At 42.3% G+C, this 26,519-nt stretch overlaps 1 protein-coding gene across 1 annotated transcript in view; it reads left to right on the forward strand.

The window, feature by feature from the left end:
- The first annotated feature begins 9,460 nt into the window (after positions 1-9,460).
- LOC138793555 (protein lifeguard 2-like) overlaps positions 9,461-26,519 on the forward strand; it is a 53,522-nt gene continuing 36,463 nt past the window's right edge. Inside the window, exons 1-2 of the mRNA XM_069972167.1 lie at positions 9,461-9,846; positions 11,119-11,176. The gene's annotated coding sequence lies outside the window, so the exon portion shown is untranslated. The remainder of the gene's footprint in view (positions 9,847-11,118; positions 11,177-26,519) is intronic.

The raw sequence follows: 26,519 nt of genomic DNA on the forward strand, positions 1-26,519 counted from the left end.
ACCCCCAGAGGTGCCCCTAAAAAACAAACATCCTACTCACCTAATCCGCGCTTAGGCTGCAGGCAGCAGCTCTTCCTCCTCTTCGGGCTCCATCTTGCGAGCCGCAGGGCTGGACTTCCGGCAGACGTGATGACGTCACATCATCACGCCTGCCGGAGAGGTCACGTCCCGGCCTCCCATAGGCTGCTGGTATGAAGTGCCGGCAGCCTATGGGAGGGAATACAGGAGGAGGACCCTGACAGGTCCTGCTCCTGTATTCTGATCACTTTAATGTTAATGCACAGTGAGCGGGCGGAATATCAAAGCAATGTCTGCATCCCGAGAAGCTGCGCGGCCGCAGCTTCTCGGGATGCTCAGAGACAAGTGGCAAGGGGGGCCGTGCGGGCCCCCCAAGCGTAGGGGCCCGGTCGCCAAGTCGACCGCTGCGACCCCTATAGTTATGCCACTGATGACAGCCATGGACTGCTGTTTGCCTATATGTGTGCCTATTTAAGAGTTTTTATTTTCTCATAAATTTACTTTGAATAAACAGTATGTTCTAGAGCAGAGATGGGGAACCTTCGGCCCTCCAGCTGTTGCCAAACTACAATTCCCATCATGCCCGGACAGCCAAAGCTTCGGAATTGTAGTTTTGGGACCACAGTCTCAAATATTACTATTAGTAACACACTATGCCATCATGGATTAAAATTCAGCAGGGGGCATGTATTGTGAGATTTTGGCCCACAACCTCCTTTCTTCAGTTAGGTGGTGCCGCCATAAATCAGACAGCCCGCCTCCCTTATTTAGCAGAAACTGATGACAACTGATGCCAGAACTTATGGCAAAAATGCATCAGTTGTCATCAGGCTTTAAAGTCTTTCATTTAATAAACCATCAGTTGTTAAAGAGGACAGATGGAGGAACGCTGCAAAATATTTTCCCTTGTCCAGGCTATCCGGCAATCTGGCGTTCACATTGAAGCAGAAAATATTATGAACTGTGCCTTTCAAATGAATAGGATCGGTTTAAACATCAGTTTCCCTGAGGTGCTTTGCTACTTTGCTGTAGGACAATAGAGCTTGACTACCTGATATTTGTGAAGAGGGCCTTAGGGCCCTATTATAGGAACGATAATCGACCGATTATCGTTCTGTGTAATAAACACAGCGATCATCGGCTGATCGTTGATATAGGTTTGGACATGTAATAGCGGTGCGCAGCCGGTGGCTGACACTTTCTCAACTCTATACATTACCTATCCATGCTGCAAAGCTCCTCTTTCGGTCTTCTTCTCAGAGTCCCGTGCTCTGCAGCTTCAGAGCGGCCTGTCAGCTCAGACAGGCCGCTCTGGAACTGCAGCGCACAGGACCTGGTGAGAAGAAGACCGGAAGAGGAGCCCTGCAGCATGGATAGGTAATGTATAGAGTTTAAGCAAGGGCTGCAAGGACATTGGTAACGATGTCCATGCAGCCCTTGTTAAATGATTATCAGGCCGTATAATAGGCCCAGTAAACGAGCGCCGATCTAGCAGATTGGCACTAGTTTAGAGTTATTATCGGGCCCCCATCGGCCCGTGTAATAGTACCCTTAGTCTTGTATATTTGCAAGGGTGAAAAGAAGGACATCCTTTAAAATTCACACCCCAGACTGGCCACTGTCTAGCGGTTTGTAGCTTCTGGAATCTGCATTTCCGGGATGTGATCACCATTCATGCAGCCTTCTTTATTACTCCATGAGTTATGATAATTAAGTAGTGTTACATGCTGATACAAAACATAGATAACACTTTATATCAGGATGAGCTGTGCCAAGTGACAATCTCAGTAATACTACAGCTGTATTATGCCAGAAAAACATCATTCAGGTAATTATAATGAACCCTAAGGGTCCATTTATACAGAACGATTATCTGACAGATTATCTGCCAAAGATTTGAAGCCAAAGCCAGGATTGGATTTGAAAGGAGGAGAAATCTCAGTGTTTCCTTTATGATCTCATCTCTATTTATAGTTTGTTCCTGGCTTTGGCTTCAAATCTTTGGCAGATAATCTTTCTGTGTAAATGGAACCTAAGGGATCCCCATAATATGACCTCCTAAAGGGAACTAATGATCAGCTGAAATATCGGTATTAAAGGGGTTATCCAGCGCTACAAAAACATGGCCACTTTTCCCCTTACCGTTGTCTCCAGTTCAGGTGCAGTTTGTAATTAAGCTCCATTTACTTCAATGGAACTGAGTTTCAAAACCCCACCCAAACTGGAGACAACAGTAGGGGAAAAGTGGCCATGTTTTTGTAGCGCTGGATAACCCCTTTTACCCTAGAAGCCATTTGCAGGCAAAACATGTGTCAGGTATGTCTGGGGTTCCCTGTATCTATTTGACTACTTTATGTCATGTCTGGCATTGACGGAATCAAGTTTCTTTTTTATTCAGGGCTATATCTGTGCCACCTTTTCCAGACTTCACTTCCTGTGTCATTGTGAGGCTGCTACTATCCTTCCTGCAGCTTTATCTGTCATGGGCTATGTTCACACAATGTCTTTTCCTCACTGCTTAAAAAGACGTCAGTCAGTTTGAGGTTAAAATGACGTCTCGCTGTTTGGCCGCCCGTCAGTGCAGTGACGGCTGTTGGTACATTATTCTAGTTTAGACGACTACTCGTCCTTTCAGTGTGTCTTTAATCGAAAAAATGTATTGAATTTAACAGGAAAAATGGTGAAAGGACAGTAAAAAAAAGAAACTGTGTGTACAACTAGAAAATAACGTCCGCTGTTTGCAAAAGATGTCCGAAAATAATTGTTATCATCATTTTTTTGACATCTGCGCAGATAACGTTTATATACTGTCTGTATTAGATCTCTATCATTCCATTGACTTCAATGCATTACATTGAAGTCAATGACATCACAGCAGTAAAAGACGTCTTTTTAAACAGAAAAAGCAAACACATTTTCTCTTTTTTTGAAGTTGTGTTAACATAGCCATGAGGTGTAACTAGGAACTAGTGACATAAGGTTTTATGGTTTTAGCTCACTGTTTAGGGTTATTGGGTTTTGACCCTATTCCTCTGGAATTACTCTGTTTATCATTGAATATGAGCCGGAGCAGGAGCTTTATACCAGCAGGAGCTTTATACCAGAGAAAAAAAAATATATTTTCCGGGCGCGTGACAGACACGGGCAGGGAAGTAGTCATCTGGGCGGCTCCCCGCCCGTATCTAGTCACCGCGCTCTGCCTGTCTTTTTTCTCCTGTATAAAGCTCCTGCTGCGGCCGCGGCCGGTATGTGCAGCGGCTGCTGCAGGAGCTTTACGCAGCGCTCCTGGGAACCATATCAGTCCAATTGGGCTGATTGGTTCCCTTTAAGTGTATTTTTTCTGTTGTCATTAGACTCTACTGCTATTTATGTCTGTCTTGCGGATTATGTGTTTTATGTATTTCCCTATACTTCAGTTCTCTCTTTTTTTTGTGTGTGTTCTGTTGACATGTGATTTTTGCTTTATAACTCTTTGGGCCATCTACGCTTTATCGGTATTAACCTAACAAGCCTTTCTAAAAGCAGACCCTGCCCAACCATATATATATATTGCCAGTGTCCCTGCCTAAATCACCTGCAAACCTACTTTTATTAACTCCCACGCTGTATGCAAATCCTGGTGAACTAGGCATGGGGGCGGTCTTTGTGGCCGAACTAATGGTGGTCCTGGGGCTGTACAGTGCTGTAATCACGCCTCTCGTCCACATCTATGTGAAGCAAGCAAGGTGCCGTGCTGGGAATATTACCCAGCACTGTACAGCCCCAGGACCACGACTAGTTACAGGATTCTGGGTTAATGGTGCGTTCACACCTACAGGATCTGCAGCTGATTTTCTGCAGCAGATTTCATTTAAATAACTGAACACAGCATTAAATCTGCTGCAGATCCTGTAGGTGTGAACGCACCCTAAAAATACTTTTTTTTAGAAAAACGAACGTACAGGGAGATTATTCTGAAAGGACAGGAAAGCTTTTATTATAAGGTATGCACACAAAGTTTGGGGGTGACACATACGCTATAAATAGTGTTATAGATTGAACTTGATGGGCTGTTATCTTTTTTTCAACCTTACAACTATGTAACTAGTACCACTCTTGCTGCAATCTTAACCACTGCTCATGTACAAGGGTTGCACTGATTATGGTAAAAAGACCCTGCCATCCCCTTTAAACTGTCTGGTATGCATAGGTTCCTTTGTGTTGCATACTAAATAATCAAGACCACTGCGAGATATTATGAACCAGATGAAGTTATATGTTATGTCACCTCCATAAAGTTTTAAGCAGATTTGTAATAGCTTTTTGTGTTTATCTTTATATACTATGTGCCAACAGAAAAAGAAAAAAAAAACAAGAAAAACTTTCTAACGTCATCAAGGACATGGCCTGAGGCCAAACAGATCGAAAGATAATTCCTGTGATTGAGCAAGAAAATCTTCAGGTGTTCTTTTGTTCCATCACAACCCTGTCCTTGATAATAACGTCACTGCATAGTAATACAATCTTGTTCCAGGTCTTGACCTTGAACAATGGAATAACTTCTCCCAAAATGTTTTTGTAACTAATGTTATACAGTCATTAGAGGATGAGGATCGTGTGTCACAACAATATATGTGTCAATGTGCAGACTAGCTGTATTTATGGCTCATATAGCATCCATACAGAATTGCATAATTACTAATAACATATGGTACATATGTACAGTAAAAGTACATATGTACACAAAAAGTTGAAAACTTTAAGGGTATATTCACACGAGCGGGCTCGCAGCGAGATTCTCGCTGCGAGCCCGGCAGGTCCTGGCAGTTCCCATACACTACATACTTGCTGCGGTCTAAACGACCGCAGCGAGTATTTAATTATATCGCCCTTAACCCCTTCTGCTCCCGCCCGGCTCCCCCGCTGTAAGCATACTTTACCTGTCCTCGCTGCACGGGTCCGGCGTCCTGCTCTCCTGTCCGGCCAATTAGTGTGTTGCCCAGCTGCAGTCACTGATTGGCCGGACGGGAGAGCAGGACGCCGGACCCGTGCAGCAAGGACAGGTAATGTATGCTGCTTACAGCGGGGGAGCCGGCGGGATTAGAAGGGGTTAAGGGCGATATAATTACATACTCGCTGCGGTCGTTTAGACCGCAGCAAGTATGTAGTGTATGGGAACTGCCAGGACCTGTCGGGCTCGCAGCGAGAATCTCGCTGCGAGCCCGCCCGTGTGAATATACCCTAAAAAGGGTATTCCCATCCAGTATTAGGGCCTTCAGGCCCCGCTGGCCTGCTTGCAGCTGCAAAACATGGTCAGGTGGCTAATAATAGTTACGGAAAAAGCATTGCATACAGTGCTACACTGAACATCCATTTTTATTAATGAGGAAAGGGAAATAAGGTTCAGCCTGACACCTCCGACAGTGGCTTATCTCTCAAGGGAACAAAGGACTGGGCATTTACCACACCTAATTCTTCTTTCCTCCTGTCAATGAAGGAAAGCCAGCACATTGCTATGGATAATTCTAAAATTGGTTCTGGTTCCATATTACTCACCATATTAATGCAAGAACATTGATGAAAAATACACTGTGGACATGGCCTCAGGCCAATTGTATAATGTTGTTTAATAGCAGATTTACCAGGAACTCATAATCCACCAAAAAAAACATTCCACTTGGTGGAAAACACACGTAGCAGAATAGCTGCAACATCAGTCTGGCAGAGTTTACAGTATATATATATATATATATATATATATAAAGTAAAGGGTTCTATGTAAAAGATGCTGAGAACAAGCTCTTTGCTATCCCTAGAACTATAAATCTATTTCTGGATGAGGAAAGTGATGTCTCTGATAGGCATTAATTAGCAATAAACATATAGATCACTATGGCATGGGCATGTACCCAAGATGTACATTCTCTAAGCCTAATCCGCTTGGCACTGGCTACACTATAGTGGAGAGATTAGGGGACCCTTTGGTTTTATTACTTTACTCCCCTGACCTGTGACCTGTGTGACACCTTTGCTTCTGTCAGTGACTGCTGCATGGAACACTAAATGCTGCGGGAGCACTGCAGGTCAGGCACAAGCAGCGAACCTCTATGGTGAGAGGGGCCTCTTTGGCCTACTGATTTATGGGCTCGAAACAATCCTGAGGTCAGGATGAAGATCAGTTTTGTAAAGAAAAAAAATATAGAGATGAGTTTTCATTCTTCTTCTTACTGATTTACATAAATCTTTTCTGATATGAACCCTTCTCATTACATTGCTTTGTACTCAATACTGTGTAGATGACACTAATGGGTATGAGCCTGGGATATTGTCTTAGTATAAATCAGACATAGGAACAGATCAGCTGTAAGTAGAGAGGAATACATTAAAGTGCTTTTGAATTACTGTAAATAAATTTGGTAACAAACCCACTTGTTTTCATTGGGGCTTATGTCATGATTTGAGCCCATTTGACAAGTTTTCTTCAGAGCCTGTTTTATCAGGGTAGACAAAGAGAGGCTGCCTCATTTTCTGTCAAAATCAGGATCCTGACGGATGCATCTGATGTAGATTGTAAGTCTATGGCAACTGGATACTATGGGATATGCGCCCGCCCCATTGCAACCTCCTGTTTGCTGATTGTTTTCTTAATAGACCTTGAAATACCTTTAGGCTATGTTCACACTACGTAAGTCTCCGTCTTATTCACGGAACGTAGCGCGTTCCGTGAATAAGCGGCCGGAGATTTACGTAGTTTGCGTACAATAGAAAGTATACGATGTACGGGCTGCATAGTTCACACTATGTACGAACTTACGCCAGGATCTTACGCGGCACCGTAAAAAATGAACCAGACCATTGTTTGAGGACGAAAATGCCATAACTTACGCCTGTAGCGTAACATGCGGTCCCGTACGTAGTGGTGATTTCTTCATTTTTCCACTTTTCTTTGCCGATCCAAAAGGTTCTGTGGGGTGTCCGGGGCTAGGCGAAGATTTCCAAGTAAAAGACCGCTGTCAGATCGCTACGTAGGGCGCTAGGGAAGCGTAAGTAGACTGCGGGCGTAAGTTCGCGGTCTGTACGTAGCCGGCCGCAACTTACGTAAATCCCCGGACGGAGTTTGACACGTATATGACACGTATATTTTCGCGGCCGGACATATATGTAGTGTGAACATAGCCTTAAAGAGGATGTACCACCAGGTATATCCTCTTGAATTTAACAGACCGATAGATCGGTGCCATCATGGGGAAGCTGGTGCCACGGTCCGTTTTTCGAACCGCGGCCCGGTTCCCGTGCACAGCGCCATTCTATCCAGCGGTACTGGCCCGTGCTGAAGCACTGGAGGTTGGACGGTCCGCCCCTAGTGGAAGGGAATTCCCTCCCCTCTGTGATGCGGTGCCGGCTTCCCCATGACGGCGCTGTTCTATCGTTGTGTTAAATTCAAGAGGATGTACCTGGTGGTACATCCTCTTTAAGATACTACCATCAGATATTGCATGGTGTTTTTTGCCACTTTTGCTCTGTGTGCACGGAGCCAGATAATGAAAAAAAAAAAGCAGGCGATAAAACGCCAGAAAAACGCCTACAATTATACATACTAAATTGAACACAATTCCAGAAAAACTGCCAAAAGCTGCTGTTACTTTTTTTTTTTGTTCTTTTTTTTTCTGCCCAAAAAACACCATGCAATATCGATGGTGGTATCTTAAAGGTATTTTAAAGTCTATTGCAAGTTCTATTAAGAAAACAATCAGCAAACAGGAGGATGCAATAGGGTGCATATCCTGTAGAATCCAGTTGCCATAGACTTACAATCTACATCAGATGCATCCGTCAGGATCCTGATTTTGGCAGAAAATGAGGAAGCCAGCCTCTCTATCATAATGACATTCTATGGTAGGCTTGCCCACCTCCTCTCCCCGCGCTGAAGAATGAACATGTTCAGCCACTTTTGCTCTGTGTGCATGGAGCCTAAGTCATGTGATGTGAAAACAACATATTAAACACCAACATGCATAGAGATAGATAGATAGAAGTCTATGGGAGGAAAAACGCCACAACTCTCAGCTACAGATCCCCATACACCTTATACTTTTGTCAGCTCTCGTTCGCAGCACATTTGGCCATCAGTATAAGGTGTATGGGTCTCTCTCAACTGACCACTAATAGATGATGTTGGTGGAGATAGGGGTTAGACATGATGGAAAATCACTGCCCGACCCCTTTGTTCTGGTAAAAATCCCAGCTGTGCCGAATGTTCCTGTGTGTAGGGAGGATGGGGGCAGACAGAAGACATGACTGATTGAACAATCGTTCGGCAGTCATTAATTGAAGGTGAATAGCCACCAAAGGTAGTTAACATAAATCTACATTCTCTTAGCAAAAACATTTTAAAATGGTGTAGCCGGCATAAACTGCTCAAAAATATCCCAAAGTGCTTCATATATTATGTGTAAACTTTTACAACCTGTGCAAAAAAATACACCAACATAATGGTGCAAAAACAATGATACATTTCAATGCTTCCATTTGTAAAATTTGTGGGAAAAGCAAATTGTATGCTGGGCTGTATAGCTAGAGGTACAACCAGTAGGAAGAGGGAGATTGTGATCCCGCTGTATAGAGCTCTGGTGACATCACATCTGGAATACTGTGTCCAGTTCTGGAGACCTCACCTAAGAAAGGACATTGATAAAATAGAACAGGTCCAAAGACGGACAACAAAAATGGTGGAGGGTGTGAGGCATAAACCATATCAGGAAAGACTTAAGGATTTGAATCTGTATAGTCTGGAGGAAAGAAGGGAAATGGGGCACATGATCGAAACCTTTAAGTATGTTAAAGGACTAATTAAGGTTCTGGAGGGAAGTGTTTTTATTAAAAAAAAAACTGAACTCAAAAACAAGAGGACACAGTGAGAGGTTAGTTGGGGGAAAGATCAGAAGCTACATGAGAAAATATTACTTTACTGAACGAGTAGTAGATGCTTGAAATGAAGTTCCAGCAGAGGTGGTTGGTAAATCTACAATAACAGAATTTAAACATGCCTGGGATAAACATATATCTATCCTAGGATAATATGAAATTAAATACTACAAGGGCAGACTAGATGGACCCAGTGGTCTTTTTCTGCCGACAATCTTCTATGTTTCTATAATACACGTGCCCAGGGGCGTAGCTAGGGGTTCAGCCTAGGGGGGGGCGAGTGAGTCTGAGTGGGCCCCCACTATCTATCTCCTATCTATCTATCTATCTATCTCTATCTATCTATCTATCTATCAATCACATTACAGGAGGAGATATAAGAGGACAATGATCACATGTCCTTCATGCACCAGCATCTTCTCAGCCCCGCCCCCCTCATAACATCACCACAGGTCCTTCATCCACAAGAATCCTCTCCAGTTCTCAGCCCCGCCCCCTTATGACGTCACCACAGGTCCTTCCTCATTGCTCTGCAGGCTGTCTGCAAAAGAAATAGCTTTTGCAGACAGCATTAAGCCTCTGAGACCTCAGTGGGCCCCTGCCAGTGTGGGCCCAGGAGCCACTGCCCCCCCCGCACCCCCCAAATTTCGCTTATGCATGTGCCCCATAATCTTTTATTAAAGATAGAAAAAAAGAGGATGCAAAAACATGATATGAAGCCAGCCTTCTTGTTACCTCTCCACCCACTTTGGCTATGCCTCTGCCCAAGCCCTGGCAGAAACAAAACTACACATGAAACCTCTTGCATATGTGGAGTGTGACGCATAAAGCGCTATAAGCTAAATGCTATTTATTTAGTTGAATAGACTTTTTTCTCACCTCTACCCATTTCACATCATCAAGCAATGCATGGGACTGGCACAGGTAGCTGTTTCTCCTCAACGAACAAATAAGATTAACTAGGAGTCATAATGAAATCACTCAGAAATAAGTAATGGTATGTGCAGCCGACTAATAATCCATCCATGTGAACTCATTTACAAAGCTCCACCTTTCAGCCTCACCTCTGGAAATCTCCGAAAGACTAAGCTAATTTGTGGATTAAATGAATATTTCCAGTCACCATACACCGCACACCCATATGTACTTTGCTACAGGACTATATGAAAATTAAGTATTTGTTATATAAATACTATAGCTACATGGCAATGTGCCTCCAAAAACTGCCATATCGCATTGCAGGTAGGTGAATGGAGTCATGTTGTGACCCACAAGAGGCTAAGACTGTGACCAGAGAGTTGCAAGAAACCGAACTAAGATGGATTTATGTTGAGACTGCTGGTTTGTAGCCATTTGCGGGTCACAACGTAATCCCATTCACTTACGTTAGCTGTGTCACATGGTAATCCTTGGCCACACAACCTATCACCAAAGTTGCTGTGTGCCCTAGCATTACTATGCAATGTGATGCCAAGATGTCACATGTGCCAGTACTTGTGAAATGGCAGAAAAGCATTTCTATTATATAGGGACTATACTATTTATATTAGTATAGTCCCTATTAGGTATAGTATACTATTTCTTAAGAACCATATATCACTACTTTCTAGAACACTAAATGCCATTATTATAAAGGCACTGAATGGCAATATTTATGTAGACAATGCAGAAGCTGTGAATTGTATGATAATATTAATAATCTTCCCTTATATAGTGCTAATGTATCCCACGGCACACACAGAGACAGACAAAATCAGACTTCATGTAAGAAACTAACAATTCAATATATATTGGTGCTACAGTATACTGTGTCATTTATCTGGGCTATCTATGTGCTATTTATGCTGTATTATGTTCTTAGTTAATAGTAGAAAGAAATGTAAAGGAAAGTTAGGGTACAGCCAAAAAGGGAATAATAGATAATAAGGAGGGGGGGGGGGGGGGGCTCCCCAACTGAAAAAACACTGGAAAAGTAAAAAAGGATGATCAGGATGATGAGAGGTGGTAAGCGGTTCATTTTATTAATGTATTCTGAGCTCTTCCTTGCTTTGGATGTGGTTGAGAGCTGTAGGGGGAAGAGGAGGAATTTTATTTTTTTCCTATGTAGTTAAGTTTATTTTTATTTATTTTTATTTATTTATTTTTAATTACTATTATTATTATTATATCTCCTTGTCTTTTTTCTTTTCCTAACAGGGGATAGAGTAAGATAATAGAAAGAAGTTGGCTGGGACAGCAGTGGATCCCTTCTCAGGTAGGAACAGAACTTTATGGATATTTGCTCTTGAAAAGAATTATTATAGAAAAACTTTACGAATATGAATTGAGGATGGGGGATGGAGGATAGAGGGAAAGATTTGGATAATTTGTATTTAAATGTTTGGTATAGAATTTAAAATAAAGATTTAAATTTTAAAAAAGTAGATAGATAGATAGATAGATAGATAGTATAGAATTCTTTTGCAGATGTAGCATTGGTTTCAGATGGATTACCAGGGCAGGAATGACGCCTTGAAAATATACAGGATTTCAAACTAATATAACATATATGACTGTTTGTGGACCTATTTATATTGGGAATATTTTGTTTTATTTGAAGTATTGTTCTGTCTGAAGGAGCAAATTGTTATCACCTAGTGATACTTTCCATCCCCCTGTGTTATATCTCCATATACATCACATAGTCAAAACATTAAGGTCTCCCCAACCCTCCACATTCAATAGCAGTGCTTACTTATTCATTGTAAAATATAACTATGTAATGTTCACTATGCATTATTTTACGCACCCAGAAGGTCTCCTCGATGACTTAGTTGATACGTCCCAAGACTTTATGAGCCAATGCAGTTTTGACATGATTTAGCAAAACTACACAAACCAACTGCTATGTTATCAAAATTTTCATAAATTGCTGCTAAAAAACAATGTGAGCATTTCCCATAGACATATAAAAAGCAAAAACTCACTATAAAACACAATCTATTTCTTAACAAACGTAGCCTGCAACAACTTGTCTCATGTATGTCAGGTTTATCAAGCATATTGAACAGATTCATTACTTGAATTTAAGATGTCCAATCATGTCCACCCTTAAGTTTTTCAAGCATTTTTCCAGAGAATAAACATTAGACAATATACTGTTTGCAAAGCTTAGGCTACGTTCACATTAGCGTTTGACCATCCGGCACCATTCCGTCTACCTTTTCCGTTTTAGAGTAAGCAAAACGGAAACTGTCGGATCCGTTAAAATCCCCATAGACTCCCATGATATTTTAGTGTGCTCCGTTTGCCCTAATTGTGTTCCGTTTGCATGCAATCCGTTCAAGATCCGTTTTTTTGAACGGAAGAAAAAATAGTGTTTGCAGTATTTTTCTTTCCGCTTAAAAAAACGGATCACGAACGGAAAGTGCACTTCCGTTTTTTTTTTACATTGTAGTCAATGAGGATGGATCTAAAACGGAAGGTATTTCCGTTCAGAGCTGTTTTTTTCATACGTTTTTGCACTGAGCATGCGCAGAAGCAGCAAGAAACCAAAGAAGAAAAATAAACTAATATAAAAACGGATGCTGACTGATGCAAACGGATGCAAACTGATGTACAAAAGTCAGGTTTTTTAAGCCAAAATACAAACGGACCATTAAAAAAAGATGAACATTTTGCAATCAGTTTGCATCAGTCTGCTCATCAGTTTATGCTCATCCGTTTAATTAACATAGACGGATCCATTAGAAACAAAGAAAAACGCTAGTGTGGCCGAGCCCTTAGCAAGTGACATGGTTATGAAACCACAGACATTCGCTTATACAATAGTTACTAAGCTGGTTGCACAGGTTTCACAAACGGCAAACAAATGGCAAATGATGCTGTTAACCCATATATCTCATGGAACACTATCTGAGTATAAGGGCTTCCTGGTCCTTCTGTCATACTTCAGCTATTGAAGGTGGTCCGGAACCATAACATGGCTTCACCAGCTCTATTATGCAATTAGCTTCAATAATAATAATAATATTTATTTGTATAGCGCCAACAGATTCCGCAGCGCTTTGTGACTTTATTGGAAGTTGCATATATAGTATAGCTTGGGGTTCTACACCTCAGATCATTTCTGAGTTATGGAAACCGTGTAGCTCATGGCGATACACTATCTCCATGGGTCTCTTTTACTTAAGAGTTACAGAAATGGCACAAAACTGCCTACTTGGCTGTTTTATCCCTCCTGGCCACCTCTGTTATCCTCTACCAGACTGTTCACCCACATCTAACAGGCATTTATGGCAAATCCAGTGGGTAAAATATGGTTGTGGACATGGAAATATCATTGTTTTGCCATGATACTTTTCACAATTTTTCTATGTAGTTTTGTAAACTGGTTATTTGGGGCAGTAGCATTAAAAATTTGTATATCAAAGCTGAGAGGGATCTGTTACACAGTGAAAAAAAAAATCATTATTCACTTGAATATTGCAGTATTGGAAAGAACTCAATAACATTGTTGCTCCTCTCCACATGTTTGGTGGCTTTAATCAAGAAATAAACATACAGAGAAGGGACTGGAAGATCCTGCTACAACGCAGCTATGTTGGCTGCCGGCATAGCAGTGATTGGCTTGCTGAATCAGGTGACCTGGGTCTAAACAGGTCTCAAAATGCTTGCCTCAGTTGCTTTCTGTTAGTTGTCAGGAAGGGCTACTGGAGCAAGGACAGAGAAAGTGTAGGCTTAGTGTGGTTAGTCATGCAGGCGATAAGGTTCCTTTTAATCCCATTCCCCCAAATGACTGCTTCATGAAAAGCAGTGCCATCCTGCATCATGATGTCCCTGGACATCATGCTCTCTCTAAGTGCCCCGTCTGTCCCTAGCTAAGATATGGCGGTAGGAGGAGGCTGTCGCACATTGCCCCCTACCGCCACCACTGGCCAGAGAGGAGCCGTGCTCCCCTCCGTGCAGTTAACCCCATAAACGCCGCGGGCGTTCCCACGGCAGCGTCTATGAGAAGATCCACTTTCTCCCACTGATTGGGCAGTGGGAGGAGACTGCGGTAAATTGCCTGCTCCCGCTGTCACTGCCGTGCTCCACCCAGGCTACCCTTCCGCCCTGGAGTCGGCTCCATTAGCGACCTCCTCTCCCAGTGCTCTCTCCCACCGCCCCCCGAGCTGACTCCCTCTACAACCCCCCCGGAGCCAGGCGGGGTGTGTGTTACCATAGCAACCCAGATGCTGCCCAGTGCGTCTTGGTTACTATCATTTGTAACGATCAGGCCCCTGCACTGAGGGACCTGATTGTTTGAATGAGCTGTCAGTGTCACTGACAGCTGATTTACTATATAATGCATTACAGCACAGATCATCGCAGAGTTATCACAAGGGGTTAAGGATTAGTAGTCTGTCAGTGTGACCAAGTTGGTATGGTATGCTATGGAATAGTATAGTAGTATATAGTAACAGTCAGTTATTCACAACTATCCAAAAATCCTTTTCAAGACTAGTAGTCTGTCAGTGTGACTGAAGAAAAAAAATTCTGTACAATATACCAGTAGCCTATGGAACAGTATATATCTGTGTCAGTGTCATAGTGGGATAGTCTAGTGGTGCTCACTTAGTATACGTCATTGTATGCTGTGCTACACTTTTTCGCTGACAGTAGTATATGCACTGCCACCAAAAAGTTGAAAACAGATCTTTTTCTGCAGAATCTTTTGGCACTATACAAACAAATAAATATTATTATTATTATTATTCTTTTCTGACTAGTGTTATCCCTTTCTGGAAAACAACCCACAAAAAAGTCACAACAGGCTTTTTTAGGAGCGTCACCACCAAATTCCATAAGAATACTGTATTGTTATTTATCGTCACTGCTCCACTAAGTGTCGGGAGTGATAATTTGTGCGCCTCCCGCCTTTCATCTGCCCTGCAAACGTCCATTCACCAGCGCTGTCCTCTACCAAGTCCACCATTGTGTCTAAGCACAGCATTCAGTGCAGTTAGATTTCATCCTCCCACCAATGTCAAATTTCGATTTTAAATTCAATTTCAAATTCTATTCAAATTAAATAGGTGAGTCTTTACTGCATCCATGCATGCTCCCCTGTCTGTGCCAGTTCAATTGCCATGGTATTTCCATCACTTTCTGGGGCTTTCAGGTGCACCAGACACCCTCCCCTTTGCCGAATAGGAGAACCCTGAAAAAATTTGCGAGTCTCCAATTGACTCTAATGGGGTTCATTACTTGAATTGAGCACTCGAGCATTGTAAAACTCTTGACTAGAGCAATGAGCATTCAAGCATCTTTGTACTCACTCGTCTCTATTTATCACCTTTCTTTCGTCATTTTGGAAAAGCATGACATTTTTTATGCTGTCATCCCATCTAGTGGACAGCTTGGAAACAGCAACTGTTCTATATGAATGTGGTAGGAAATAGCTGGGATCTGTAACGTGGAAGTGACTCTTGCAGAATACAGTAGCTCTCGGTTTTGGTTCTTAGAGGTTCTAAACAACCCCATTCTTTGTCTGAATGTCTTAAAATATACACAAGGGCTGTATTTATGAGAGATCCCTTTTCATTTATAATTTCTATTGTACAATGGTGTGATTGTGATGGAGAACCTACACGTATCATTTATAGCATAGTGATTTTTTTTTTTCAAGGCAATGTGACCTTTGGGCCCTTTCATGGCCGGGGTGCAATGCTTTCTGTACACCCACTATATACTGCTACTTACCGCACGTGGCTGCAATTCCTCAGACTGGCACTTAGGGACTGACCTGTAATAACATTGTATTATGACAATATAGAATCGCTACAAATGAATTCATTTAATGCTAATGTTTTAAAATTAGAGAACCCTTGTAATTTCCTTAAGGGAATGAAGTGAATAGAAATGTTGTAATTGCTCATCAGCCCCATAATATAAACTCTCGAGGTACAAGCCCTGCAATAACCATAACATGGGAAATGAAGATGATTATTTTGTCGGAGTTAGGTGTCAATGGAGGATAGCAGATTGGCATTCTCTTGCCGTAAACCAATTATGTGTTATTTGCATGAGAAGATTATAGTGTAAAGGATGTCTGTATTTAACAATAACTGGGGAGTACTCAATAGAACATTTTCTAAATTACTTACATCTTTCCCTAACAAAGGTTTTCCATCTCTTTCTGCTCTGCTGGATTGTAAACACATTAGGTCTGGTGTTATTTTCCACATCTCTGCGCTTTACAGATTTAAAAATAATAAATGTCAGCTACTAATAAACACATTGTTACATTTAGTACCATGAAAACAAATCAAACATGTATGTAGAATGTAAAGGCTCAGTATATTCTCCTGTACACCACACAGATGCCTACGTCATCCACAAGCTCCCATGTGAATGTGTATAGTATTTAAAGTGTAACTGTGATGTAAAAAGAAACTATAAGCAGGTTAGACCAATGAGATTGTTAAAATGATGAGAGCCAGGGACGCTTCCACTCTCTACCTTCCAACCACATTTTTGTTTATGTAAAAAAAAAGGTGTTTGAAACAGATTCTGCACTATGGCATTCGGCAACATCTGTTTTTACCATCTAATATTGCATTCATTTTCCTCCTTTTTAACATATACATTAAATAGAAACAAAAACTCAGTGTGAGCCTAGCCTAATTTATCAAGTTTGAAGTTATTCAGTTTGGAAAAAGGTGGCTTTAAAGGGGTTATCCAGCGCTACAAAAACATGGCCACTTTTCCCCCTACCGTTGTCTCTAGTTCAGTTGTGGTCTGCAATTAAGCTCCATTTACTTCAATGGAACTGAGTTTCAAAACCCCACCCAAACTGGAGACAACAGTGGGGGGAAAGTGGCCATGTTTTTGTAGCACTGGATAATCCCTTTAAAGGGGTTATCCAGCGCTACAAAAACATGGCCACTTTCTTCCACAGACAGCCCCACTCTTGTCTCCAATTCATGTGTGGTTTGCAATTAAGCTCCATTCACTTCAATGGAACTAAAGTCATAAAGGAAAGACTGAGATTTCTCCTCGTTTCAAATCCATTCCTGGCTTTGGCTTCAAATCTTTGGCAGATAATCAGTCAGATAATCTTTCTGTGTAAATGGACTCTTACAAACTAGAGACAAGAGTGGTGATGTCTTTGAAAAAAGTGTCCATGACTTTGTAGCGCCGGATAACCCCTTTAACACCTAGATGACCTATGACGTACCTGTACGCCCTGGCCGCCTGTCACCAGACAACCCTGGGCGTACAGGTACGTCCTGGGTTATTAAGCGCACTCCGGAATGGAGCGCGCTTCATAGCAGGTGGGGACCGGCTGCATTCAGTAGCCGGGCCCCCGTCGTTAATGACAGGCTGCAGTGCGGCCCGATTGTGGCATTTAAGTGTAAGTGACAGGAGTAGTAACTGCGGGGGTCCAGAACGCTGTGTTGGACCGCTGGAGGTCTCTTATCTTCCTCCGTGCAGTCCGATCAGTGCTTTGCTCATTAAGTCTGCCACAGGCAGGCTCAATGAGCAGAGCGCCTTTTACACTGATAAATGCCATGACTATGGCATAGCAATGACCAGTGTTTGCAATCTAAAGATTGCATGTAAAAGTCCCCCAAGGGGGCTTAAAATGTGTGTAAAAAAAAAAACAGTAAAAATGTATTTAAAAATACATCAAAGCCCCTCCCCCAATAAAAGTTATAATCATACACCTATCCTATTATATAAAAAAATAAATAACTACATACTACATAAAGTAAAGTAGTGTGCATAATTGTCCGTTCTATTAAAATATAACAATTGCCATCCTGTGAGGTGCGCGGCATAAACAAAAAGAGGGGGAAAAATGCCGGAATTACCGTTTTTTTTTGTTACATTATATATATATAAAAAAATATATATATATGATCAAAATGTCCGATCTACACAAATATGGTATTTATGAAAAGTAGAGATCTTGGCGCAAAAAATGACATCCCATACAGCCCCATATGAGTAAAACTAAAACCGTTATAAGAGTCACAATAGGGCCCTTTTATTAAATAATAATTGCAAAAAAAAAGGATTTCATAAAAAAAAAAAAAAAAAAAAAAAAAAAACCTTAGAAAATCTGTGTAAACCTGCATATGGTTGTGTTCAGACCGACTGACCTGCATTCTTTTTTCCAATTAATATTTTCATAAATAATATTTTGGGATTTTATCATACATATTATGGAAGAATGAAAGATGTCATTACAAAGTACACCTATTCCTTAAAAAAATAAGCCCTTACATGGCCCTGTAGATAGAAACATGAAACTGCTAGAGCTCTTAGAAGGGGAGGAGGAAAAACGAAAACGCAAAAATGAAAATTGGCGCTGTCCACTGGGTCATTTTGGGCTTGGTCCTCAAAGGGTTAAGGTAATCTGATTGATATATACAAATATTAGAATGGACAGAGATCTTTGTAGTGATCTTTTTATACCTAGGCTTGTAACCATGACAAAGGGGCGCAGTGTGACTATGCAACTCTCTGCCAAATTCGAGAAGGGAACTATCTGAAAATGATAATAGCACACATGACAAGTACTAGATTTATGAGGGATGTTGATGAAGGGATTCATTCTGACCTCTATATACAGCACAATTTTGGGTCAGATCTTGCAATAACTAGAAAAAAACGTATGGCTTTACAATGTATGCTGAGTTTATGAGAAGCTGTGGGCAGTGGCGTAGCTACCATAGAGACAGGGTAGGCAGTTGCTATGGGGCCAGTGCATGAGGGGGCCCGGGGAGAAGATAAGAGCGCCATGTGTCCTTCTGCTTAACCCCTTATATACTGCAGTCTGTAAGTGACCCAATGTTTACTTACATGCTGTAACACAAAAAAGGGTTAACAAGCAGAAGTCAAAGAGATCTCTGCTTCACTGCACTGATAATCGCTGACCTCTGTTCTCCGCCTGCTGCAATCAAGTAGAAAAATGTGCCGAGTTATGTGCAGAGGTCAGGGGTTATCAGTGCACCAGCAGTAAAGCAGATATCTCTTTGTCACTTACACTAGGGCTGGGCGGTATACCGCAAAAATACCGATACCGTTACTCTGGCGTCGGTTAACCGACCTCTACTTTGCCAGGACGGTATCTGTGGTATTTTCCTCCCCTGACCCGGCGGCCGCTTGCTCTGCTCCCCTCAGGCTTCCTCGCGTCCCTCTTCCTCCGCTGCCTGGCCTGGGTAAAACTATTCTGCTGTCTGGGGGGGGGTGCCATGTGGGATGCTCGGCTCAGGACGCTGTTAACAGTGCTGCTGGGGGTAAGGAAGAAGGCTGGAGATGTGACAGGCTGTTTCCAGGTAGCAGCTCCCCCTCCAGTGTGTGCTCATCGCTGCTGCTGCCGGACGGCTCTGGAAGCTGCACTTACAGCGAGCTGTGGCCCCCCTCTCCCTCACATACAGTGGCTGCAGGGGGTCAGGTATAGGTCAGCACATCCTCCCTCCACTGGGCACCGCACTCTGTCCCGCGCAGGAATCCTCGGCGCCCATTATCATTTGTCAGTGTTGGAAGCAGCTGTGTGCGGCGCTCTGCCCGGGACACAGATATATGTGACAGGGAGGATTTCTGTGCGGGAGAGAGCGGTGCCCGGGGGAGCAAGGAGGTGCCGACCCCATACCTGACTCCAACTGTATGTGGGGGGGTCAGGGCAGAACAGCAGGTAAAATAGATAGATATATTGATATGAGAGAAATGAGATAGTTTATAGATAGATAGATAGATAGTTAATAGGAGATAGATAGATAGGAGATGAGACATATCTATCTATCTATCTCATATCTATCTATCTATCTATCTATCTATCTATCTATCTAGCAAAAGAGAAGAAGCAGCACTGCTTTAATGTGGTAATGGTGGTGCCAGCGGATCTTGATCCAGACCAAAGATCGTAGTGAGTATATATGCAGAGAATCCACAGCACTCCAGTGTAGTGAAAAAGCTCAATAAGCTGTGTTTATTCAGTCAATTCATAGTGCAACACTCCAAACGCAACGTTTCAGTGACTCTCTGTCACCATTTTCAAGCGTGAATACATGGTACAAAACTCAGATATATATATACAAAGCACAACATAGGATTGGTGAAATTGTGATTACTAATTGAAAACATTCATCAGGTAGGTCACATGGGTTGCTCCCTGCTGGAGTTTAACCCTTTGTGAGTAGTGCAGCAGTGCATAAAGTGATATTGTGACATATTCTATAAAAAACCTGAAATATAGAAACAAGTTTCACTGATCACAGTAATTCATAAAAGTTCATTTTTGCATTTTTGCATATAGTGTCCATTCACCTCTGGAAGGGTTAATTCACCACTTTGATGTTGTCTGAGTTGTCCTCCAGCGCTGTGATAGCACAAGTAGATGGGCTGTAGTAAGGTTGCTGGATGTCCGGCTAGGAGATCACATTACAAGAGATTTGCATAGTTACACAGGCAAGGCTCCTGGGTTTTCATGTCAGCATTGGACATCAAAAGACCCTGTTCACATGCTCCGGATCGCAGGCTTTCATCCCTGTGAGAGGAGAACGTCTTCAGATCCTTTGCACATAGCCTCCGCCCTCCTCTGGCCTCTCCAGGCCAAATGGTAAGAAAACACATTGTGTGAACACCTCCCAAAGTATGCCAACATCCAGATGAAGTATAGGGAATGAAACAGAAGAACGGACATCTCAGGGTCGTGCTTCGTGGTGAATACCCTGTCCAGTGGATCATGGATCTGTAAAGACAGTAAATCAAGGTTAGTATATGTGTGTACCATGTGATATACTTTGCCCCTACTTTAAGTGGGACGGCTAGGCAAGTGGAGGAGAGTCTTTCACCTTAACATATCATTATGCACTTTGTATTCGACATTTAACCCCATAGGACCCAGGGCTTCTAATTTATAGATCCATTCCAACTCCAACTTTTTTAACTGCATTTGTCTATTCCCACCATATTTCAATGGTGGGATCCTGTCCACTATCATTACTTTGAGATCTCTCTCAGTGTGACTCATGTCAGCACAGTGCTTGGATACCGGCAGGTCCATGCGTTGTTTCCGCACTGTGTATCGGTGCTGTGTGAACCTGGTTCTTAAATCATTGATTGTTTCCCCCACATATACTTTCTGACAGGGGCACCACAATACATATATTATGTAGTCACTGCTGCATGTCAAGTAGTGTTTGATTTTGTACTTTTTTAAGGTATATGGATGTGTAAAGTGTGTGCCTTTAACCATTTGTTTACAGGTAATGCATCCCACACATGGATAGCAACCTTGTTTAGGTGTGCTTATGAATGTTTGTCCACTACCTTTATTTGTAGCAATGTCTGTTTTTACTAACCTGTCTCTCAGGTTCTGATTCCTCCTGTAAGAAAGTAATGGTGGTAATTGTATTTGTTGTATTTGTGGATACGACTCCTTCAATATTTTCCAATGTTTTTGTATAGTTCTACCTATCTGGGGTGACCAATGAGTATACGTGGATACAAATGGGATACGTTGTTGTGGTTGTTCCTTTCTGGTTGTTGTAGTTAGCAATTGTTCCCTTGGTGTATGCAGCACTTGTGACTTGCTGTATTCTAATGTAGATGTTGGATAGCCCCTCTCTCTGAATTCTGTTGTCATTCTAGTTAAAGCTGTATCTAGGTCTTCTGGCTGATCTATGATGCGGCGGGCCCTCAACATTTGGCTGTAAGGTAATGCTCGCATCATCCTTTTTGGATGACAGCTAGTGAAGTGCAATGTATTGTTGCAATCAGTGGGTTTCCTGTATATGTTGGTCGTCAGCCCTTCATCGGTGCATGTGAGAAGTACATCAAGATAATGTATTTGTTTGGTGGAAAATGTCATCGTAAATTTTATGGTGTCATCTAGTCTATTGAGGTGTTGAACAAAGTCATGTAGCGTGTCTTCACTCCCTGTCCAGATGAGGAACACATCATCAATGAAACGCTTCCAAAGCAGGACATCCTGGAATTGGGGCGCTCCATAGATGCCGTGCTCCTCAAGGTATGCCATGACGATGTTTGCGTAGGTGGGCGCGACATTCGCGCCCATCGCCACGCCTCGTTTCTGTAGAAACATTTTACTGTCAAATGAAAAGTAGTTATGTGATAGAACTAAGGTAAGTAGCTGCATCACAAAGTCACATTCCTTATTGTTTAGCTGTAATGAAGGTAAGACTGAAGCAACTGCCGCTAAACCCATGTCTTGTCCTATAGAGGTGTATAGGCTTACAATGTCCAGAGTGACAAGGTATGCTCCTGCTGGAATTGTAATATCCTTAATTTTCTTGAGAAAGTCAGTGGTGTCTCGAAGGTACGATTTGGCTCCCATAGCCAATGGTCGTAGGACCTTGTCTAGGTATATGGAAATGTTGCTCAGTATGGATCCTCTGCCGGACACAATTGGCCTGCCCGGCGGGTTATCCATACTCTTGTGGATTTTGGGAATGAAATAAAGTAATGGCATTTTGGGGAATCGCACAGTCAAGAATTCAGCTACCCTCTCATCGATAATACACTGGTTAAGTGCCTCTTGTACAATCTGGTCTATTTTCCTTTGTATAGTGAATTTAGGGTCACTGGGCAATATTTGATACACATCATGATCATTCAACTGACGGTAAGCTTCTTGCAAATATTTTTCCCGATCCATGACCACGATCGCTCCGCCCTTGTCGGCGGGTTTGATAACCAGATCGTGGTCATGGATCAGGGACTGCAAACATTCAATTTCATCAGACGTTAAATTGGGGTGTAACAATGCATCATCAGGTATTTCCCCACGCAATTTGTCCATATCCTGTTTAACCAACTTTTGGAACGTTTCAATCGGGGCTGGGAGCACCGGAGGAGTAAACTCACTCTCGGTTCTCAGCCCCAGATGTTTCAAGTCCAACATTTTATTCATAGTAGTTACATCAACACTTGGTCATGAAGTGGACCGGATTCTAGGAGAGGTGGAGGATGAGGCACCTCACCTTGACGTACCTGCAGCAATAGACGTACAACGTGATTATGAGAACTTATCTAAGAGAACAATTATACTCCAACTGCATATCAGCACACTGGCGAGATATTATCGTGAGAAACGTATCCCACGAGGTATGAGATCCAAACTCAGACCACATATGTTGCAGGATGACCTTGATTTTCGTACTAGATTTGAGGACATTTCTAACAAATATGCTTTTGAAATTATTATGCTGCATATAGACTGTTTACAAAAACAACTGAAAACAACACGGTCTAGGCTTACTGCTGTGAATGGTAACCTACAAACGATTTTGACTAACGAGGATTTTGCTAAATTTAAAGACAAACAACAAACTTTCTTGTCCAAGTTCCGGGCAGATTTGGAGGAGGACAAGAAACACAAATGGTATAGAGATTGCTTGGATTACCAAACAGGACGAGTATACCTATGGACTGATCAAGGGGAACGTGGAGGAGTTAAGAAAAACAACAAAAGGAGGGATCCTACACAAGCTCCCACTACCAACAAGAATCCAGAGGTTTTTTTAGAGCAACCCCCCAAAGATTCCCAAAGACCCGACGGGGAGGAATCAGGCGTCAAAGAGCAAGGAAAAGACAGAAAAACGAGAACCAACAGCAGGAGCGGCACCCCGAGGACAACCACGAGGAAAAAGTGACCGTGGTAAATATTTCCTCTTTTTCCCTTACTGAGAGACATTATAAACTGTTATCCAAGGGACTTAACTTTTGCCCCAGTTCAAAACCAAATTGGTTTGAACTAGATTTAGATCTGACCAGACTAGTCAGGAGGGTGAATTTAGCAGTGTGGTTTAGTCAGTCATCTATGTCAAAACCAAGTGTTGATGTAACTACTATGAATAAAATGTTGGACTTGAAACATCTGGGGCTGAGAACCGAGAGTGAGTTTACTCCTCCGGTGCTCCCAGCCCCGATTGAAACGTTCCAAAAGTTGGTTAAACAGGATATGGACAAATTGCGTGGGGAAATACCTGATGATGCATTGTTACACCCCAATTTAACGTCTGATGAAATTGAATGTTTGCAGTCCCTGATCCATGACCACGATCTGGTTATCAAACCCGCCGACAAGGGCGGAGCGATCGTGGTCATGGATCGGGAAAAATATTTGCAAGAAGCTTACCGTCAGTTGAATGATCATGATGTGTATCAAATATTGCCCAGTGACCCTAAATTCACTATACAAAGGAAAATAGACCAGATTGTACAAGAGGCACTTAACCAGTGTATTATCGATGAGAGGGTAGCTGAATTCTTGACTGTGCGATTCCCCAAAATGCCATTACTTTATTTCATTCCCAAAATCCACAAGAGTATGGATAACCCGCCGGGCAGGCCAATTGTGTCCGGCAGAGGATCCATACTGAGCAACATTTCCATATACCTAGACAAGGTCCTACGACCATTGGCTATGGGAGCCAAATCGTACCTTCGAGACACCACTGACTTTCTCAAGAAAATTAAGGATATTACAATTCCAGCAGGAGCATACCTTGTCACTCTGGACATTGTAAGCCTATACACCTCTATAGGACAAGACATGGGTTTAGCGGCAGTTGCTTCAGTCTTACCTTCATTACAGCTAAACAATAAGGAATGTGACTTTGTGATGCAGCTACTTACCTTAGTTCTATCACATAACTACTTTTCATTTGACAGTAAAATGTTTCTACAGAAACGAGGCGTGGCGATGGGCGCGAATGTCGCGCCCACCTACGCAAACATCGTCATGGCATACCTTGAGGAGCACGGCATCTATGGAGCGCCCCAATTCCAGGATGTCCTGCTTTGGAAGCGTTTCATTGATGATGTGTTCCTCATCTGGACAGGGAGTGAAGACACGCTACATGACTTTGTTCAACACCTCAATAGACTAGATGACACCATAAAATTTACGATGACATTTTCCACCAAACAAATACATTATCTTGATGTACTTCTCACATGCACCGATGAAGGGCTGACGACCAACATATACAGGAAACCCACTGATTGCAACAATACATTGCACTTCACTAGCTGTCATCCAAAAAGGATGATGCGAGCATTACCTTACAGCCAAATGTTGAGGGCCCGCCGCATCATAGATCAGCCAGAAGACCTAGATACAGCTTTAACTAGAATGACAACAGAATTCAGAGAGAGGGGCTATCCAACATCTACATTAGAATACAGCAAGTCACAAGTGCTGCATACACCAAGGGAACAATTGCTAACTACAACAACCAGAAAGGAACAACCACAACAACGTATCCCATTTGTATCCACGTATACTCATTGGTCACCCCAGATAGGTAGAACTATACAAAAACATTGGAAAATATTGAAGGAGTCGTATCCACAAATACAACAAATACAATTACCACCATTACTTTCTTACAGGAGGAATCAGAACCTGAGAGACAGGTTAGTAAAAACAGACATTGCTACAAATAAAGGTAGTGGACAAACATTCATAAGCACACCTAAACAAGGTTGCTATCCATGTGTGGGATGCATTACCTGTAAACAAATGGTTAAAGGCACACACTTTACACATCCATATACCTTAAAAAAGTACAAAATCAAACACTACTTGACATGCAGCAGTGACTACATAATATATGTATTGTGGTGCCCCTGTCAGAAAGTATATGTGGGGGAAACAATCAATGATTTAAGAACCAGGTTCACACAGCACCGATACACAGTGCGGAAACAACGCATGGACCTGCCGGTATCCAAGCACTGTGCTGACATGAGTCACACTGAGAGAGATCTCAAAGTAATGATAGTGGACAGGATCCCACCATTGAAATATGGTGGGAATAGACAAATGCAGTTAAAAAAGTTGGAGTTGGAATGGATCTATAAATTAGAAGCCCTGGGTCCTATGGGGTTAAATGTCGAATACAAAGTGCATAATGATATGTTAAGGTGAAAGACTCTCCTCCACTTGCCTAGCCGTCCCACTTAAAGTAGGGGCAAAGTATATCACATGGTACACACATATACTAACCTTGATTTACTGTCTTTACAGATCCATGATCCACTGGACAGGGTATTCACCACGAAGCACGACCCTGAGATGTCCGTTCTTCTGTTTCATTCCCTATACTTCATCTGGATGTTGGCATACTTTGGGAGGTGTTCACACAATGTGTTTTCTTACCATTTGGCCTGGAGAGGCCAGAGGAGGGCGGAGGCTATGTGCAAAGGATCTGAAGACGTTCTCCTCTCACAGGGATGAAAGCCTGCGATCCGGAGCATGTGAACAGGGTCTTTTGATGTCCAATGCTGACATGAAAACCCAGGAGCCTTGCCTGTGTAACTATGCAAATCTCTTGTAATGTGATCTCCTAGCCGGACATCCAGCAACCTTACTACAGCCCATCTACTTGTGCTATCACAGCGCTGGAGGACAACTCAGACAACATCAAAGTGGTGAATTAACCCTTCCAGAGGTGAATGGACACTATATGCAAAAATGCAAAAATGAACTTTTATGAATTACTGTGATCAGTGAAACTTGTTTCTATATTTCAGGTTTTTTATAGAATATGTCACAATATCACTTTATGCACTGCTGCACTACTCACAAAGGGTTA

Source organism: Dendropsophus ebraccatus, chromosome 5, assembly GCF_027789765.1.
Source record: "Dendropsophus ebraccatus isolate aDenEbr1 chromosome 5, aDenEbr1.pat, whole genome shotgun sequence".
NCBI lineage: Eukaryota > Metazoa > Chordata > Amphibia > Anura > Hylidae > Dendropsophus > Dendropsophus ebraccatus.